A 14386-nucleotide genomic window follows, 5' to 3' on the forward strand; every position below is an offset into this window, starting at 1 on the left:
TTTTTTCATCAGAAATGGTTGCTTATGGGTACCTTCAATATTACTGTTCTCAGATTTTCAGTTAATAGATTTTAGATGGGTATATCTTTATTAAATTATTATTACTATTATTACTGTACTCTTTTCAAAGATGTGGCCGATTTAAACAGCCAGAATACATTTTTGAAATAAGATCATTTATTTTTTTACGACATCTTGTTTCTAAATGGCTGCTGGGTAATTTGACATGAATCTAACTCTTCGTTTGTAGGCATCAAATTGAGCGAATGCTGCGCAGGTTCACTGAGTTACAAACCAAATGGACAGGTCTAGATCATTGATTTGTAGATCTGACGCAGTTGCTACCTCAGATTATGAGCCTAGCAGGTGTCGTGAATGAGTTATGTAGTACCCACAGAAGGCCACAGGGAGGAGCAGGAGAGATATAAACACATACTATTTTCTAAATTGTTTTGTTAATCAAAACCTGTCTAAGGACTGTGCTGTTTTTATTTTGTTATTAGTTATTTTATTATATTTATTATTTCAAGGCAGAACACTTGATCAACAAGCCACATGTGTTTTATTTTTCAAATGCGGTTTGAACTGTGTGACCTAGTAACCTCTATGTGAAAGTCCAGAAATTGGCTTGGGATAGGTGGGGCAGGTTTGAGATCTAAGGAAATAACAAGAAAAATACACTTTATTTCTCAGCTGCCTCACCAATGGCTGTATATGAACTAATAACTTTTAATTGCTAAATATTTATAAAAAATATACAGCCAAATAATCACTAGTCACATGCTCTAACCTCAACCTTAGTATACATGCATTTTAACATATTTTCTTAATAACTCATATTGGGACAAAACAGCCTCGGAATAGAAAAGATGAGAGTGCATCTTCCAGCCCGACAATAAATGACATCATGCAACGGTTAGCGAATTTACCTCAACATGACCCTCATTTGCGCGAGAAGGCAGAGTAACGACACAAGCTTTTTGGCGGTGGCTGAGTTGTCTGCTTGTGCGAGAAGGCAGAGTGACGACACAAGCTTTTTGGCGGTGGCTGAGTTGTCTGCTTGTGTGAGAAGGCAGAGTGACGACACAAGCTTTTTGGCGGTGGCTGAGTTGTCTGCTTGTGCGAGAAGGCAGAGCGGGTCGATGCTGGTTGATGAATTTGACAATGAATGTACTAGAGTAGAGGGAACTTTTCCTGTGAGGGGGAGTGGTGGTGTATCCAGGGAGAAAACTCAACTAATCTTCTGAAATGTCATTTGTGGTCTTATGCTTCCATCTATTGGAATTATTTAGCAACTACAGTAGTACTGAATAATGTGTAATTCCTAAACTCTGTAATCTGGCACCCCGGAATCTGTAATCTGTAATTACTAAACTAGTAATTACTCAGAATTATTTAGCAACTACAGTAGTACTGAATAATATATAATTCCTTAGTAAAGTAGTAATTACTCAGACTATTGCAAAATATAACATTTTCTAGTTCATTTTACTTCTAGTTCATTTTACCATTAAATAACCATTTATAGCGTAACAAACATTGAAACTGACATAAACCAAAAACACCATACATTTAGTAGATGAGAGATGTAATGTTTGTCTCTGTTGTGTTGAAGACCAATCAAGCAGGAGAGACCAGCCTCCCCTGTACCCAGCTGTGTGTCCATGAAGAGTGACTGGTCTATGGATCTACCTCTATCCTTTAGAGAGGGAGACTTTTCTACTGAACAAAGGTAAGAAGAACTCATGGGTCATGGTCAGTGAGTTAAACAACACTGTCTCTAGTCATTTCTCATCTCCCATTTTCCCATTTTTTGTTTGTTTTCATAATCCATAGGCTAATCCTTTTGTCCATTTTCATAGTCCTAAAACAATATTAAACAAACACAACATTCCCTCTCTCTGTGTGTGTGTGTGTGTGTGTGTGTGTGTGTGTGTGTGTGTGTGTGTGTGATGAGGTGATGTACTTTAGCTACAGCTTTTAAATGTTATAAAACAGCATTCAACATGAGGCAGACAGATCATCTCATGTTTTTTCCACAGAAACCAACAGGAGAGATCAGAGTCAGAGATTCTCAGTGGTCAGTCTTCCCAGAGTCATCAAACAGACCTGGCCTCCATATTCAGTGTATGTGGTCCTGTTATGTAGATTTGTTTTTGTTTACCTCAAGTAAAGTTGATCTGTCAATCATTCATTAATGAGGTAATGAGAAAGCATTTTGTCTCTTGCTTAACTTATTTACTTGATTTATTTCAGTTGCTTGAAGAGAATATTATGACATTTGTGAAGAACGAGCTGAAGATGTTCAAGAGGATTCTTAGTCCAGAACTCCCAGAAGGCTTTGAGAGTCAGAAGCAGGATAAGGAAGTGGTGGATGCTGAAGATGAGAAGCAGGAGAGCAGTGCCAGAGAGGGGGCTCTGAAGATCACACTGCACGTCCTGAGGTAAATGAACCAGAAGGAGCTTGCTGACACACTGGAGAAATGTAAGATCTGTCTGCCTCATGTTGAATGCTGTTTTATAACATTTAAAAGCTGTAGCTAAAGTACAGCTAAAGTAGCTGTGTAACTCAATGATATTGTAGCAGCCTTAACACAACACCTAGTGACCTCATCAAGTAGCAGCAGGGATGTGTTGTGTTGATTAATTTATACAGAGAGAGAGAGAGACAACATTAATAATACCATCGATAATACCAATAATAATATAATCAGTCACACCAGTCTGTAATGCATTATGAAAACATTTACACATTTATACAGTCAGTTAAGAGAATAAATTACTATAATATAAAACTTTAACAGTCCTTCTATACTGTAGGCATTAAAACAGACGTAATATTAATATCCTCTGTGTTATTTCTTCATTCAGATGAGCTTGCTGTGATTTGCCAACGTGAACTCAAATCTAATCTAAAGAAGAAGTTTCAATGTGTATTTGAGGGGATCGCTAAACAAGGAAACCCAACACTTCTCAATAAGATCTACACAGAGCTCTACATCACAGAGGGTGGAACAGGAGAGGTCAATAATGAACATGAACTGAGACAGATTGAGACAACAACCAGGAAACAAGCAAGACCAGAGACTGCAATCAAATGTAACGACATCTTCAAACACTTAACTGGACAAGACAAACTTATCAGAACTGTGCTGACAAAGGGAGTCGCTGGCATTGGAAAAACAGTCTCTGTGCAGAAGTTTGTTCTGGACTGGGCTGAAGGAAAAGCAAATCAGGATGTCCAATTTGTATTTTCAATCCCTTTTCGGGAGCTGAATTTGATGAAAGGGGACAAACACACTTTCATTGAACTTCTCAATCACTTCTCAATGGAAACCAAACAATCAAGAATCTCCAACTTCGACAAGTACAAAGTTCTGTTCATCTTTGATGGTCTGGATGAGTGCCGACTGCCCCTAGACTTCAAGAAGAACAAGATCTGTTGGGACATCACAGAGTCCACCTCAGTGGATGTTCTGCTGACAAATCTCATCAAGGGAAATCTGCTTCCCTCTGCTCTCCTCTGGATAACTACCCGACCTGCAGCAGCCAATAAGATCCCTTCAGGGTGTGTTGACCAGGTGACAGAGGTACGAGGGTTCAATGACCTACAGAAGGAAGAGTACTTCAGGAAGAGATTCAGTGATGAGGACCTGGCCAGCAGAATCATCTCACACATAAAGACATCAAGGAGCCTCCACATCATGTGCCACATTCCAGTCTTCTGTTGGATTTCTGCAACAGTCCTTGAACACACGCTGAAACATAAGAGAGAAGAGATGCCCAAGACTCTGACTGAGATGTACACACACCTTGTGGAGTTTCATACCAAACAGAAGAATGAAAAGTATCTTGGGAAAGAAGAGACAGGTCCACACTGGAATAAAGAGAGCATTCTGTCACTGGGAAAACTGGCTTTTCAACAGCTTGTGAAGGGCAATCTGATTTTCTATGAAGAAGACCTGAAAGAGGCTGGCATTAATGTCAATGAAGCCTCAGTGTACTCAGGATTGTGCACACAGCTCTTTAAAGAGGAATGTGTGCTGTACCAGGACAAGGTGTACTGCTTTGTTCATCTGAGCATTCAGGAGTTTCTGGCTGCTGTATATGTGTTCCTCTCATTCATCAGCAACAGTGAGAATCTAATGGCCGAACCGCAATCAACGTCCAGGAAACTTTCTTCGCTGTTCAGAGACACCTTTTCCTCCGCTTCCTTCTGGGCCTCTCACTGGAGTCCAATCAGAAACACTTACGAGGTCTACTGACAAAGACAAGAAGCAGCTCAAAGACCCATGAAGAAACAGTCAAGTACATCAAGAAGAAGATCAGGGAGAATCACTCTCCAGAGAGGAGCATCAATCTGTTCCACTGTCTGAATGAACTGAATGACCATTCTCTAGTGGAGGAGATCCAAAGCTACCTGAGATCAGGAAGTCTCTCAGAAGACGAACTGTCACCTGCACAGTGGTCAGCTCTGGTCTTTGTGTTGCTGACTTCAGAAAAGGAGCTGGATGTGTTTGACCTGAAGAAATACTCCAGATCAGAGGAAGGTCTTCTGAGGCTGCTGCCAGTGGTCAAAGCCTCCAGAGCTGTTCTGTGAGTAAATAAAATGACATATAAGAACTAATCATCAGGAAGAAATATTATGTTGAGGAAAATATGCTTAATAATATGTGTATAATATTATATTGAAAAACATATTGAATAAATGCATTGATGTTCACATTCGTATAACATTATGACCATACAGTTACACTGACCACACTATAACACACTGACCACACTATAACACACTGACCACACTATAACACACTGACCACACTATAACACACTGACCACACTATAACACACTGACCACACTATAACACACTGACCACACTATAACACACTATAACACACTGACCACACTATAACACACTGACCACACTATAACACACTGACCACACTATAACACACTATAACACACTGACCACACTATAACAGACTGACCACACTATAACACACTATAACAGACTGACCACACTATAACACACTATAACACACTGACCACACTATAACAGACTGACCACACTATAACACACTGACCACACTATAACACACTGACCACACTATAACACACTGACCACACTATAACACACTATAACACACTGACCACACTATAACACACTGACCACACTATAACACACTGACCACACTATAACACACTGACCACACTATAACACACTATAACAGACTGACCACACTATAACACACTGACCACACTATAACACACTGACCACACTATAACAGACTGACCACACTATAACACACTATAACAGACTGACCACACTATAACACACTGACCACACTATAACACACTGACCACACTATAACACACTGACCACACTATAACACACTGACCACACTATAACACACTGACCACACTATAACACACTATAACACACTGACCACACTATAACACACTGACCACACTATAACACACTGACCACACTATAACACACTGACCACACTATAACACACTATAACACACTATAACACACTGACCACACTATAACACACTGACCACACTATAACACACTGACCACACTATAACACACTGACCACACTATAACACACTGACCACACTATAACACACTGACCACACTATAACACACTGACCACACTATAACACACTGACCACACTATAACACACTGACCACACTATAACACACTGACCACACTATAACAGACTGACCACACTATAACACACTGACCACACTATAACACACTGACCACACTATAACAGACTGACCACACTATAACACACTATAACACACTGACCACACTATAACACACTGACCACACTATAACACACTATAACACACTGACCACACTATAACAGACTGACCACACTATAACACACTATAACACACTGACCACACTATAACACACTGACCACACTATAACAGACTGACCACACTATAACACACTGACCACACTATAACACACTGACCACACTATAACACACTGACCACACTATAACACACTATAACAGACTGACCACACTATAACACACTGACCACACTATAACACACTGACCACACTATAACAGACTGACCACACTATAACACACTGACCACACTATAACACACTGACCACACTATAACAGACTGACCACACTATAACACACTATAACACACTGACCACACTATAACACACTGACCACACTATAACACACTGACCACACTATAACACACTATAACACACTGACCACACTATAACACACTGACCACACTATAACACACTATAACACACTGACCACACTATAACACACTGACCACACTATAACACACTATAACACACTGACCACACTATAACACACTGACCACACTATAACACACTGACCACACTATAACACACTGACCACACTATAACACACTGACCACACTATAACACACTATAACACACTGACCACACTATAACACACTGACCACACTATAACACACTGACCACACTATAACACACTATAACACACTGACCACACTATAACACACTATAACACACTGACCACACTATAACACACTGACCACACTATAACACAATCTGACCACACTATAACAGACTAGCGGAACCCCAGTCATAGACAGGATAACACCATTTAACACACTGACCACACTACAACACACTGACCACACCATAACAATTTGACAATACAATTCTAGGAGACAGAAGATGAATCTATATGTTGTTTGAGAGAATAAACCAAATGCATCTGCCATTGTCCTTCGACACTCTTGGTGTTAAATTAACAGTGTATTTGTGAAGTCATGATGATCTCTTTGTCAGGCTGTCAGGCTGTGGAGTCACAGAGGAAGGCTGTGCTTCTCTGGTCTCAGCTCTGAAGTCAAACCCCTCACACCTGAGATAACTGGACCTGAGTAACAATGACCTGAAGGATTCAGGAGTGAAGCTGCTCTCTGCTGGACTGGGGAATCCCCACTGTAAACTGGAGACTCTGAGGTCAGTATTCCTGTAGTTGGTCAACAAGTGATAACTGTTCACCAGATCCACATGTGTTTACCAGACACACATAGTCCACACCATATGTGTTTGGACAGTGAAGCTTACAGTTTTACATTTGGTGCTCTGCTCCAGCATTTTGGATTTGAGATACAATGTTTCATATTAGGTGACAGTACAGAATGTCACCTTTTATTTGAGGATAATGGTGAGAGGTTAGCATGTTTTGTTGTAGACAAATGTCGGAGTATAGAGCCACATTTAAAATGTTAGCTTCACTGTCAAAATAGATATGATGTGGACTGTACACTCAATACAATCTAAATCTGATACCTCACTGTCTGTCTTTTGACTGATACTGCTTTTTAAACTGGTCTGGTCAGTCTACTCAAATATTTGTACTATACATGTTTCTCTCTACAAGCAATACTTTGATATTTTGTCATTTTTAATGATGATACATTCATTTCTGAATAGATATTGCAGGTTTCAAGACACTGATGTATCTGAATATGTTGAAAAAAATATACTGCCACTATTTTCACCACCAAAGAATATCAGTGTGATTTTAATATGATTTGACTCTTTGCAGGCTGTCAGGCTGTCTAGTCACAGAGGAAGGCTGTGCTTCTCTGGTCTCAGCTCTGAGGTCAAACCCCTCACACCTGAGAGAGCTGGACCTGAGCTACAATCACCCAGGAGACTCAGGAGTCAGACTGCTCTCTGCTGGACTGGAGGATCCACACTGCAGACTGGAGAAACTCAAGTATGTAGAGGGTTTATGTCAATGTTCATATCAGACATGTTTGACTTATCAGGCTAGTTAAGACAAACATTCTTACCACCACTTGGACCAAGTTTTATACTGACTGTGTGTGTGTGTGTGTGTGTGAGTCCAGTGTGTGTGTGTGAGTCCAGTGTGTGTGTGTGAGTCCAGTGTGTGTGTGTGAGTCCAGTGTGTGTGTGTGAGTCCAGTGTGTGTGTGTGAGTCCAGTGTGTGTGAGTCGAGTGTATCACTGACAAAGGGACACTGAGTCGCCATCATCCCAAACCCCAAACCCTGGATAGAAGGTGTGTGTGTCCAGTGTGTGTGTCCAGTGTGTGTGTCCTGTGTGTGTGTGTGTGTGTGTGTGTGTGTGTGTGTGTGTGTGTGTGTGTGTGTGTGTGTGTGTGTGTGTGTGTGTGTGTGTGTGTGTGTGTGTGTGTGTGTGTGTGTGTGTGTGTGTGTTCAGATGTATCACTCAATGACTGTCTGTTCTTCTGCTTACCGCTACAGTGTGGAACATGGTGGAGAGAACAGAATGAAACCTGGGATTAGGAAATGTGAGTGTTGACTGCTGTGAAGAATATGACTAAGAATAAGTCTTAATTCAAGTTAAGTCAAAGTCAAAGACCACCATCATTACTTACTTGGTCATATTAAATATCAGCTGTAGTTCTACAGAAGCAGAAATCAGGGACACCAAAGTTTACAAAGAGTTGATTTGACAGTGTGTGTGTGTGTGTGTGTGTGTGTGTGTGTGTGTGTGTGTGTGTGTGTGTGTGTGTGTGTGTGTGTGTGTGTGTAATTAATGAGAATAAGTGTGTTTTATATTACCATACAGTATAACATATGATCATTCAACAAGTCTCAAGTTACCTTAACTTCTCCTTTTGATACCTAGAAACATCTACATTAAATGAATTAGTGAAAAGTGAGTTAACATTCTAATGTGAATGATGATGATTTCTAATATTGTGTCTGGTTTCATCCATCAGATGTCTGTGATCTCACACTGGACCCAAACACAGTAGACAGACTCCTCTCTCTGTCTGAGGAGAACAGAAAGGTGACATGTAGGAGAGAGAAGCAGCCGTATCCTTATCACCCAGAGAGATTTGAGGACTGTAGACAGGTGCTGTGTAGAGAGGGTCTGACTGGGCGCTGTTACTGGGAGGTAGAGTGTAGTGGGAGAGGGGCTGGTATAGGAGTGACATATAAAGGAATCAGCAGGAGAGGAGGGGGTGATGACTGTTGTCTTGGATGGAATGACAAGTCCTGGAGTCTGTTCTGCTCTGACAAAACTTTCACTGCCAGGCACAATGATAATCTCACTACCATAGACGTCCTCCCCTCCAGCTCCCACAGAGTGGGAGTGTATCTGGACTGGTCAGCCGGCACTCTGTCCTTCTATAGAGCCTCCTCTGACACACTGACCAACCTGTACACATTCACCTCCACATTCACTGAACCCCTCTATCCAGGGTTTAGGGTTTGTGTTTATGGCGACTCAGTATCCCTGTAAACAATAAACTGACACACACACAACACACAATGAAACACACAATGACACACACATAGACAATGACAAACACACACACACACACACACACACACACACACACACACACACACACACACACACACACACACACACACACACACACACACAAACACTGGACTCAAACACACACCCACTGGACTCACACACACACACACACACACTGAACACACAAAGACACACATTCACACACACAATGAAACACACACACACACAATGACACACACACACACACTGGACACGCACACACACAAACACAATGACATACACACTGGACTCAAACACACACACACACTTGACCACACACACATACGCAAACAAACACACAACTGGAAACACACACACACTGGACATACACACTCAGTGGACACAAACACAAACACTGGATATAAACACACACTGGACACACACACAACACACACACACTGGACTCACACACACACACACACACACACACACACACACACACACACACACACACACACACACACACACACACACACAATGACACACACACACAAACACACACACATTGATCACACACACTTTTTATACACGCGCTGGACACACACACACACACTGAACACGCGCACAAACACACACACTGGACACACACACACACACACACACTGGACACACACACTCAATGGACACACACACACACTGAACATAAACACACTGGACACACACACACACACACACACACTTCAAGTCAACAAACAGATCACTGACCATCTCGAATCCCACTGTACCTTCTCCGCTGTGCAATCTGGTTTCAGAGCTGGTCACGGGTGCACCTCAGCCACGCTCAAGGTACTAAACGATATCATAACCGCCATCAATAAGAGACATTACTGTGCAGCCGTCTTCATCGACCTGGCCAAGGCTTTCGACTCTGTCAATCACCATATTCTTATCGGCAGACTCAGTAGCCTCGGTTTTTCTGATGACTGCCTTGCCTGGTTCACCAACTACTTTGCAGACAGAGTTCAGTGTGTCAAATCGGAGGGCATGTTGTCCGGTCCTCTGCCAGTCTCTATGGGGGTACCACAGGGTTCAATTCTCGTGCCGACTCTTTTCTCTGTATATATCAATGATGTTGCTCTTGCTGCGGTTGATTCCCTGATCCACCTCTACGCAGACGACACCATTCTGTATACTTCTGGCCCTTCCTTGGACACTGTGCTATCTAACCTCCAAACGAGCTTCAATGCCATACAACACTCCTTCCATGGCCTCCAACTGCTCTTAAACGCTAGTAAAACCAAATGCATGCTTTTCAACCGGTCGCTGCACCCACACGCCCGACTAGCATCACCACCCTGGACGGTTCCGACCTAGAATATGTGGACATCTATAAGTACCTAGGTGTCTGGCTAGACTGCAAACTCTCCTTCCAGACTCATATCAAACATCTCCAATCCAAAATCAAATCTAGAATCGGCTTTCTATTTCGCAACAAAGCCTCCTTCACTCACGCCGCCAAACTCACCCTAGTAAAATTGACTATCCTACCGATCCTCGACTTCGGCGATGTCATCTACAAAATAGCTTCCAATACTCTACTCAGCAAACTGGATGCAGTTTATCACGGTGCCATCCGTTTTGTCACCAAAGCCCCTTATACCACCCACCACTGCGACCTGTATGCTCTAGTCGGCTGGCCCTCGCTACATGTTCGTCGTCAGACCCACTGGCTCCAGGGCATCTATAAGTCTATGCTAGGTAAAGTGCCGCCTTATCTCAGTTCACTGGTCACGATGGCTACACCCACCCGTAGCACGCGCTCCAGCAGGTGTATCTCACTGATCATCCCTAAAGCCAAAACCTCATTTGGGCGCCTTTCCTTCCAGTTCTCTGCTGCCTGCGACTGGAACGAATTGCAAAAATCTCAGAAGTTGGAGACTTTTATCTCCCTCAACAACTTTAAACATCTGCTATCCGAGCAGCTAACCGATCGCTGCAGCTGTACATAGTCCATCTGTAAACTACCCACCCAATTTACCTACCTCACCCCCCATACTGCTTTTATTTATTTACTTTTCTGCTCTTTTGCACACCAGTATCTCTACTTGCACATGATCATCTGATGATTTTTCACTCCAGTGTTAATCTGCTAAATTGTAATTATTCGATTTATTGCCTACCTCCTCACGCCTTTTGCACACATTGTATATAGATTCTCTTTTTTTTTTTTACCATGTTATTGACTTGTTTATTGTTTACTCCATGTGTAACTCTGTGTTGTTGTCTGTTCACACTGCTATGCTTTATCTTGGCCAGGTCGCAGTTGCAAATGAGAACTTGTTCTCAACTAGCTTACCTGGTTAAATAAAGGTGAAATTAAAAAAAATTAAAAATCTTAACAGGGGTGCAGTTTGGACAATCACCACTTGATGTCAGTGTTAAACCAGAAGTGATGAAAACAACATCACTGCAGAGAGAGAGAGTCTAAAATACTGATATACATTTCATTCAGAAAGTATTCAGACCCCTTGACTTTTTCCACATTTTGTAACGTTACAGCCTTATTATAATATGTATTAAATTGTTTTTTTCCCCCCTCATCAATCTACACACAATAACCAAGAATTACAAAGCAAAAACTGTTTATTTTATGTGTGCAAATGTATATTTAAAAAAAAAACTTAGATATCACATTTACATAAGTATTCAGACCCTTTACTCAGTACTTTGTTGAAGCACCTTTGGCAGCGATTACAGCCTTGAGTCTTCTTGGGTTTGACGCTACAAGCTTGGCACACCTGTATTTGGGGAGTTTCTCCCATTCTTCTCTGCAGATCCTCTCAAGCTGTCAGGTTGGATGGGGAGCGTCGCTGCACAGCTTTTTTCAGGTCTCTCCAGAGATGTTCGATCGGGTTCAAGTCCAGGCTTAGGATCATTGTTCTGTTGTCCAGTCTGTGTATACTATACTGGGAGGGTAGAGAGTCAGAACTGATAGAGGATCTGGAGCCCTGAGGGAAAGAGAGAGAGGGAGGGTAGAGAGTCAGAACAGAGGGAAAGAGAGAGAGAGGGAGGGTAGAGAGTCAGAACAGAGGGAAAGAGGGAGAGAGGGAGGGTAGAGAGTCAGAACAGAGGGAAAGAGAGAGAGGGAGGGTAGAGAGTCAGAACAGAGGGAAAGAGAGAGAGGGAGGGCAGAGAGTCAGAACAGAGGGAAAAAGAGAGAGGGAGGGTAGAGAGTCAGACCAGAGGGAAAGAGAGAGGGAGGGAGGGTAGAGAGTCAGAACAGAGGGAAAGAGGGAGAGAGAGAGGGTAGAGAGTCAGAACAGAGGGAAAGAGAGAGAGAGGGAGGGTAGAGAGTCAGAACAGAGGGAAAGAGGGAGAGAGAGGGAGGGTAGAGAGTCAGAACAGAGGGAAAGAGAGAGAGGGGGAGGGTAGAGAGTCAGAAGAGAGGGAAAGAGGGAGAGAGAGGGGGGGTAGAGAGTCAGAACAGAGGGAAAGAGAGAGAGAGGGAGGGTAGAGAGTCAGAACAGAGGGAAAGAGAGAGATGGAGGGTAGAGTGTCAGAACAGAGGGAAAGAGAGAGAGGGAGGGTAGAGAGTCAGAACAGAGGGAAAGAGAGAGGGAGGGAGAGAGTCAGAACAGAGGGAAAGAGAGAGAGGGAGGGTAGAGGGTCAGACCAGAGTGAAAGAGAGAGAGAGGGAGGTTAGAGAGTCAGAACAGAGGGAAAGAGAGAGAGAGAGAGAGAGAGAGAGAGGGCGGGTAGAGGGTCAGAACAGAGGGAAAGAGAGAGAGGGAGGGGAGAGTCAGAACAGAGGGAAAGAGAGAGAGAGGGAGGGTAGAGAGTCAGAACAGAGGGAAAGAGAGAGAGAGGGAGGGGAGAAAGTCTGAACTGCTTCAAGGTCAGAACTTGGTCAGGATGTTTCTCTAAAACACAGAACACTAAAGTTGGTCATGATGTTTATCTGAAACACAGAACACTAAAGTTGGTCATGATGTTTCTCTAAAACACAGAACACTAAAGTTGGTCATGATGTTTCTCTAAAACACAGAACACTAAAGTTGGTCATGATGTTTCTCTAAAACAGTAAAGACTAAAGTTGGTCATGATGTTTCTCTAAAACACAGAACACTAAAGTTGGTCATGATGTTTCTCTGAAACAGTAAAGACTAAAGTTGGTCATGATGTTTCTCTAAAACACAGAACACTAAAGTTGGTCATGATGTTTCTCTAAAACACAGAACACTAAAGTTGGTCATGATGTTTCTCTAAAACAGTAAAGACTAAAGTTGGTCATGATGTTTCTCTAAAACACAGAACACTAAAGTTGGTCATGATGTTTCTCTGAAACAGTAAAGACTAAAGTTGGTCATGATGTTTCTCTGAAACACAGAAGACTAAAGTTGGTCATGATGTTTCTCTAAAACACAGAACACTAAAGTTGGTCATAAGCAGAGGTCTAGCAGAGCCAACGTGCAGTTGTATATTTCAACAAGCTGTTCCTGTGTCACATACCGAATAGCCGATACCATGAATGTCCTTTACAAGAAAAGACTCAGCTACATAGATGCTGCCAAGATGAAGATGTTGGACCATATTGCAGATGTTCTCTTTGCACAAAGGATGCTAAACAATGGAGAGTTGGACAGTATCCAGTCTATAGGAGGTACTCATGACAAGGCCCGGGCCCTGATTGACACTGCCAGAAGTAAGGGAGGTATTACTAGTAATAGCTTGATGGCAACATGGGAAAATTACCCTGGATCATCCTCAGTAGGTAATGGTAATGTTATGTCACCTAAGGAAATAGTCTCAATTTTTTGGGACAATATAACCCGTGATGATATTGAGAAGATGAAGTTTGTTATGAGCGAGATAGAGATCACGCATCGACACCGCATCAGTGCTCTGGACCTGCAATATGTGACAGATAGAACCGGGTTAGCAGATGTTATGGCATTGCATTACGGAGCTGCAGCACGGGCAGGGTTGAACACCCTGCTCAAGAAAATCGGTCGCAATGACCTGGTGAAGCGAGTCAAAGACAGTGACTGTACTCACACCTCAAGTCAGCTCCAACCTGTGGCCTTCGCTACACGCGGCAA

The sequence above is a fragment of the Salvelinus namaycush genome, unplaced genomic scaffold, assembly GCF_016432855.1.
Source record: "Salvelinus namaycush isolate Seneca unplaced genomic scaffold, SaNama_1.0 Scaffold36, whole genome shotgun sequence".
Classification (NCBI taxonomy): domain Eukaryota; kingdom Metazoa; phylum Chordata; class Actinopteri; order Salmoniformes; family Salmonidae; genus Salvelinus; species Salvelinus namaycush.